General features: G+C 39.3%; 1 pseudogene; it reads right to left on the bottom strand.

Moving 5' to 3' along the window:
- Positions 1–459: 459 nt before the first annotated feature.
- On the bottom strand, positions 460–950 carry LOC103588341 (annotated as a pseudogene).
- Positions 951–6,125: the final 5,175 nt, after the last annotated feature.

The following is a 6,125-nucleotide window of genomic DNA, read 5'->3' as shown; positions in this document are numbered from 1 at the left end:
GCCCGGTCAATAAAATTTTTTGAAAAATCAAAGAAATAAAGATTCCCATCATTGCTGCTGAAGAATTTGCCATCCTTATTAAGAATTCATAATGGCTCCAAAACCTTGAAAAATTTTACAAAACAATTGGCCAATGATTAGAAAGTGTATGCAAGCTAAATCCGCATGCCCTGAGATTATACAATGTAAAGAGGTATTGTTAATGAAGTCTCATAGTTGCATACAAATTTTGAGCATTCAAATCACTTTAACACATACTACACACCTGTAAGAATGGCTAAAATTTAAATTTTAAATTTAAAATTTAAATTTCCATACGAAGTGGAAATATGGAACCCAAAGAACTGCAGAAAGAACACAAAGATTACAGGATATTGCAAGCAGATGGGGTAGAGAGGTGGTCTTCTGAGCTGTGGAAGGAATGGTGTAGTGGTTAAGATAAAACATAGGCCAAATTTATTACGGTTGTCCACAGTCTGCAATGATGATCTTCTTGCTGTTCCTTCCATTCCTGTAGTCAGAGCACTCTGTGGTTCCACAATATTCATGCCCTCTTTCACCTCGCCAAAGACCACATGCTTGCCATCCAAACACTCAGTCTTGGCAGTGCAGATGAAAAACTAGGAACTATTTGTGTTGGGTCCAGCATTTACCATGGACAAGATGCCAGGACCTGTATGCTTCAGGATGAAGTTCTCATCCTCAAATTTCTCCTCGTAGATGGACTTGCTGCTAGTGCCATTATGGCATGTGAAGTCACAACCCTGGGACATAAATCCTGGGGTCATTCTGTGAATACAGAAACCCTTATAACCAAATCCTCTCTCCAGTGCTCAGAGCAGGAAACATTTTCTGCTGTCTTTAAAACTTTGTCTGCAAAAAGCTCAAAGGAGACAAGGCCCAAGGGCTTGCTGTCAACATATGTCGAAGAACATGGTGGGGTTGACCATGGCTGGCGATGGTGTCTGCAAAGCCTCTAAATAATTATGTCAAGTGGAAGGAGCCAGTCAAAAAAAAAAAAAGAGTACATACAATGTGATTTTATTTATGTAAAATTCTAGAAAATGCAAAGTAATCTATGGTAATAGCAGATCAATTGTTACCTGGGGCAGGGGGTAAGGATAGAGGTGGGAGGGAGGGATTACAAAGGGGCAGGAGGAAACTTCTAGAAGTGATGGATGTGTTCATCATCTTGACTGTGGTGATGGTTGCACAGTTGTATCTACGTGTCAAAGCATCATGGTACACTTAAATATGTGCAGTTTATGTCAACTATACCTACTAACCATGGTAAGAAAATTTTATTTTTACACACATTGTTGAAGCTTGATTCTCATAATAAAGTTCTGAAGCTGTTAGGGAAAATATTATTTTCATCTTTCTGATAGGAAAACTATAGTTCCAAGGGAAAATATAGGTTCCAAAAGGATGTAAGTTAGGACTAGAATCTTGTCTATTCCAGGAATGTGTTTGCTACCTGGAGCTGCCTCTGTGATCTCTAACAATCAAAAAGGCTCTGGACCATCCGTACTTGATTCCACATCTTTTGGGGTATTGGTTTCTCCATGGCAGCAGTTCTCAAAGTGTGGTCTGCAGACCCCTGGGGATTCCTAAGACCTTTCAGGGAGTCTGTTGAGGTCAAAACTATTTTCATAATACTAAGATGGTATTTGCCTTTTGCATTGTGTTGACATTTGTCCTGATGTTGCAAAGGCAATAGTGGGTAAGACTGGTGGCTCCTTAGTACCCATCAGGGTAGTGGCACCAAACCATAGTAGTGGCCATTACATTCTTCACTTCCAGGAACTCACAGTAAAACAAATATTGAAAACACCATAAAAATCAAAGGCATTTCCATGAAAGAATGTTCTTGATGAAGCACTAAAATTTATTAATTTTATTCTCAACTGTTGAGGACATGTCTTTTTGATACTCTGGGTGACAAAATAGGAGACCTGCATAAAGCCCTTATGTTGCATACCAAATTATGATGACTGCCTGAAGGAATAACACCTGAGTGATTGAGTTAGAGTTGAACTAGCCATTTTTCCCTCATGGATGATCATTTTTATTTGAGAGAATTTCTGACTACTTGTGGCTATTTAGACTTAAGAGTTTGGCAGATATTTTCTCAAAAATGAATTAGGTGAGCTTGTGCTTTCAAGGAAAACAATTTGACAGTGTTTGCTGCCAATGATAACAATGAGTTTTCAAGCAAAAATTAAAATTTTGGAAAATTTGTTGACAGCTTCCCAATACCTAAAGACTTCCATGATAAACTTATGGTGATATTAATGAGTGTGATTTTTAAATCTTGTGTAATGAAATGTGCCAATATGTGGGAGATCTGTATAACTTAGTGAGCCAATATTTTTCAAATCACCAGAATTGTAATATAATGTTATAAAATCATGAGTAAAAGAGCCATTCAAAGTAAACTGATGGAATTTACAATAACAGAATATAAAAGGTTCATGGGTATGCTTTCAGATTCCACATTGCAACTCATCTTTAAGAAACTATCCTTGTTGAGTTTTGGTGTAATATCAAAAAAGAATATCCACAATTACATAAAAAGGTTATTAAATTACCACCTTCCTTTTCCAGTTATGTATCTGTGTGAGGCTGGATTTTCTTGACATACTTCAACCAAAAGAAAAAAAAAATCACAATAGATATGAGAATCCAGCTGTTTTTTATTAATCTGAACATTAAGGAGATTTGTAAAAATGTGATGTAATGCCACCCTTCTCACTACTTTGTTTTGGAAAATATAATTATTTTTCATTAAAATATTTTAGTTATTTAACCTTTAATGAATTTCTTATTATTATTTTTAAGTGAAATAATAATAATGGTTAAATCTTTCAATTTTAATTTCTAACATGGTAGACATTGATAAATATAAGACACACAAACAAAACCTCTTTGGGGTCTGTGATAGGTGAATAATGGTCCCTGAAAGTTGTCCACATCTGAATCTCCAGGACCTGTGAATGTTACCTTACATAACAAGAGGGACTTTACAGATGTGTTAAGTTAGAGATCTTGAGAAGGGGAGAGTAGCTTGGACTATCCAGATGGGCTTGATGTAATCAAAGGGTTCTTGTGAGTAGCAGGAGATACGATGCCTGGAGCAGAGGCTGGAGGGATGAGGAAGGAATCAGGAGTCAAGGAATGCAGGTACCTTTAGGAGCTGGAGAAGGCAAGGAAGCAGACTCCCCTTAGAGCCTCCAGAAAGAACCAGTCCTGTGGACACCTTAACTTTAGCCCAGTGAGACTGGTTTTGAATTTCTTTCCTCCAGAATAGTAAGAAAATAAATTTGCATTGTTTTATGGATTTGTGGTACAAATTTGTTACAGCAGAAATGAGAAAACTAATAAAGGGTCCTCAATAATTTTTAAGAGTAAAAGGGGTCCTGAGGCCAGGAAGTTTGAAAATAATTATTCCATGGTAACCTGAGAACAGCTTCAATGGAATCAGACCCTGGACAGAGTAGAATGGCCCAAATCCTGCCCATGCTCCAAATCCATGCCCTGCCCAGAGAGATCCAGTCTCCTCCAGAGCCCCAGGGTGATTCTAGACAACCTCGGAGCTCCTTCAGGATCTGGTACATAGGAAATGCTTCATTAATATGCATTAAATAAAGGAATTAATACATAAATGGCCTTCCTCCTGTTTGTCACTTAAACAGGCCACTTAAGACAATAATATGATTTATGGAGCTTCTATTCAATGCCAGACACTGTTAGGCAATCTAACTCTTATTACCTTTATTCCTTATAAAAACACTGCTAGTTAGGTCTAGGGTAGCCAAGGGACTTGTCTGAGCCACACAGCAAGTGGCAGAGTCGGGTGTCCAATCTATGTCAGTCTGGTCCTCGCACCCATGCCCTGTTTACCATGACCTCTATGGATTTGGATGAATTCACCCAAAGTCAAATAGGCTGCAATAGCTGCAGATGGTGTTTATGGATTATATCACATTAATTTTATCTAGCCAGAAAAGAAAGATGAACCTAATCATAAAGGCAGGCCTAGGTGGTCATGGTAGATTGAAATGGTAGACGGGTAATTACCATTTCCTGAGTGCCTACTATGTTCATCACTTACTCTTATTTTGCCAGGCATCACATCTTTTGCATTGGCAAAAACTCTTAGGCAATTTATCCAAAAAGTGACTTGTTATTATGTGAATGAATTTCTTCTCTTAAGATTTTAAATGAAAGGAATAGACAAGGTCATAGCAAGAAAACACTGGCTCAGTTGCTTGCACCTCTGTAGCAAATATTATCTAATGCAACTTACCAGAAATTGTCACCATTGTCATTTGTCTTCTGGGTGTGGTGTGGCATTCAGAATGGAGTGTCACCATGGTGCCTCTGATGTGTAGTAATTTTTCTTTTTGTTCTGTTTCACTTGGTAAATATTTTCTTGCTTTGCCCTTAACCTAAAATAAAACAGCAGAAGACTGACCAGTCCCTAAGTGACCTTTAGCAGGTTCTCCATTGTTGGATGGCTAATAAGTTAATTAGCTTTGATATGGTCCTACCAAATGGTTATTACCTTAGCAATGGACTGTTTACTCAGCCTTTCAATCAGAATGTGGGCCCATGTTGCCATAAGGCAACCTGACCCTGTTGGGTAAGAACTATAGGACCTTGCCAGACGCTTTTGTCTTTAGAAGGGCAGAACTCCACAAATGGAACAACAGTTTGTCACTAACCTCAGCGTCCAAACTTCTGGCCCTCTTAAGGAATCTCTATTTTAATGTGCCATTGGAAGAGTGAATCATCTTGTCTTAATTTAAAGCTAATTCCAAAAGGCAGATCTGGTTTTTTTTAAAAAAAGCCAACAGATTTCAAAGGTTTTTTTTGTTTGTTTGTTTGTTTTTCTTTTAAAGGATATCTCTATTTTAATGTGCCATTGGAAGAGTGAATCATCTTGTCTTAATTTAAAGCTAATTCCAAAAGGCAGATCTGGTTTTTTTAAAAAAAAGCCAACAGATTTCAAAGGTTTTTTTTGTTTGTTTGTTTGTTTTTCTTTTAAAGGAGCCTTTCCTCTTTTAGAAAGACTGACTCACACAGAAGCCATCAATGGTAAATCATTGTCTATGCTGGGACTGCCTTTCAAGTAAAATATTTTCCAATCCCACATTTGCTTGCCTTGTCTAGAGACAAAGCTGCCCTGCGAGGGCACAGGCAGAACAAGCCAGTGAATAATGAACGTGGGCTTGAAATCAGCACGGAGCTCTCTGTGGCCGCAACGCCTGGCTAATAACTTTTAGAACTGCTTGATGTCAGGCTGCACTTGGAGTAGAGATAATACTTGTCAGCTAATTTAGCTTTTAATACTCTGAACATCCTGACTGCTCTGAGGTTTTTCCATAGCCAAATTGTCTTGCCTGTTAAACTTGTAATGTATTTAGGGAACTTCATTTTACATGTTTAGAAAAATGGCCTTGGAGACACGTGGTGCCTTGTTGAGAGGTCCGTGGGCCTCTTAGAACCAGCAGCTGACACTGACGCAGATGTCAGCGTTGGTGCCGTGGAGCCTGACGCGGTTCCCTGGCTCCCTCGGAGGACCTGGTGATGCTCTGTTCAGGGCTTCCGAAGGAAAAAAAAAAAAAAATCCAAAATGCTGATATTTTTAGTTCCCGCTCAGTCTTTGACTATGAATAGGAATATGATTGAAATTTCCTCCAGAGTCTTCAAAGCAGACTTACCTTAAAGCAAATGCCAAGAAACTCATTCTAGATAGAATAAGATTTGCATGAACAGAGAAGGCCTTAAAAAAAGAAACAAAGAAAACAAATGCCCCAGGGTGTTTTTCAGCAAAGTTGAATTGAGGTCTCACTCATCTACCCCCCACCCTGCCCCCCATGACCTCAGCACGGGCAAGGGCAGCAGCACAGGCTGCACCGGTGATAGCGGGCAGGGCCAGCCTGGAGTTCCGCCTGCCCAAATGCCTCAGGGGCGTGTCCAGCTCTCAGAGTAATTGGAGCACTTGCAAAACCAGCACGCACAGCACTCAAGGAAATGACCTACAGGGCATGCTGGGGTGGATTCAAATAGTTTCTTGTCACCTTACAGCACCAGGGACAGGAGGGAGGCAGGAAGGAGGA

Source organism: Galeopterus variegatus, unplaced genomic scaffold, assembly GCF_000696425.1.
Source record: "Galeopterus variegatus unplaced genomic scaffold, G_variegatus-3.0.2 Scaffold555, whole genome shotgun sequence".
Classification (NCBI taxonomy): Eukaryota; Metazoa; Chordata; class Mammalia; order Dermoptera; family Cynocephalidae; genus Galeopterus; species Galeopterus variegatus.
Note: the sequence above shows the minus strand (reverse complement) of the source record. Positions and strands in the feature narration are given on the sequence as shown.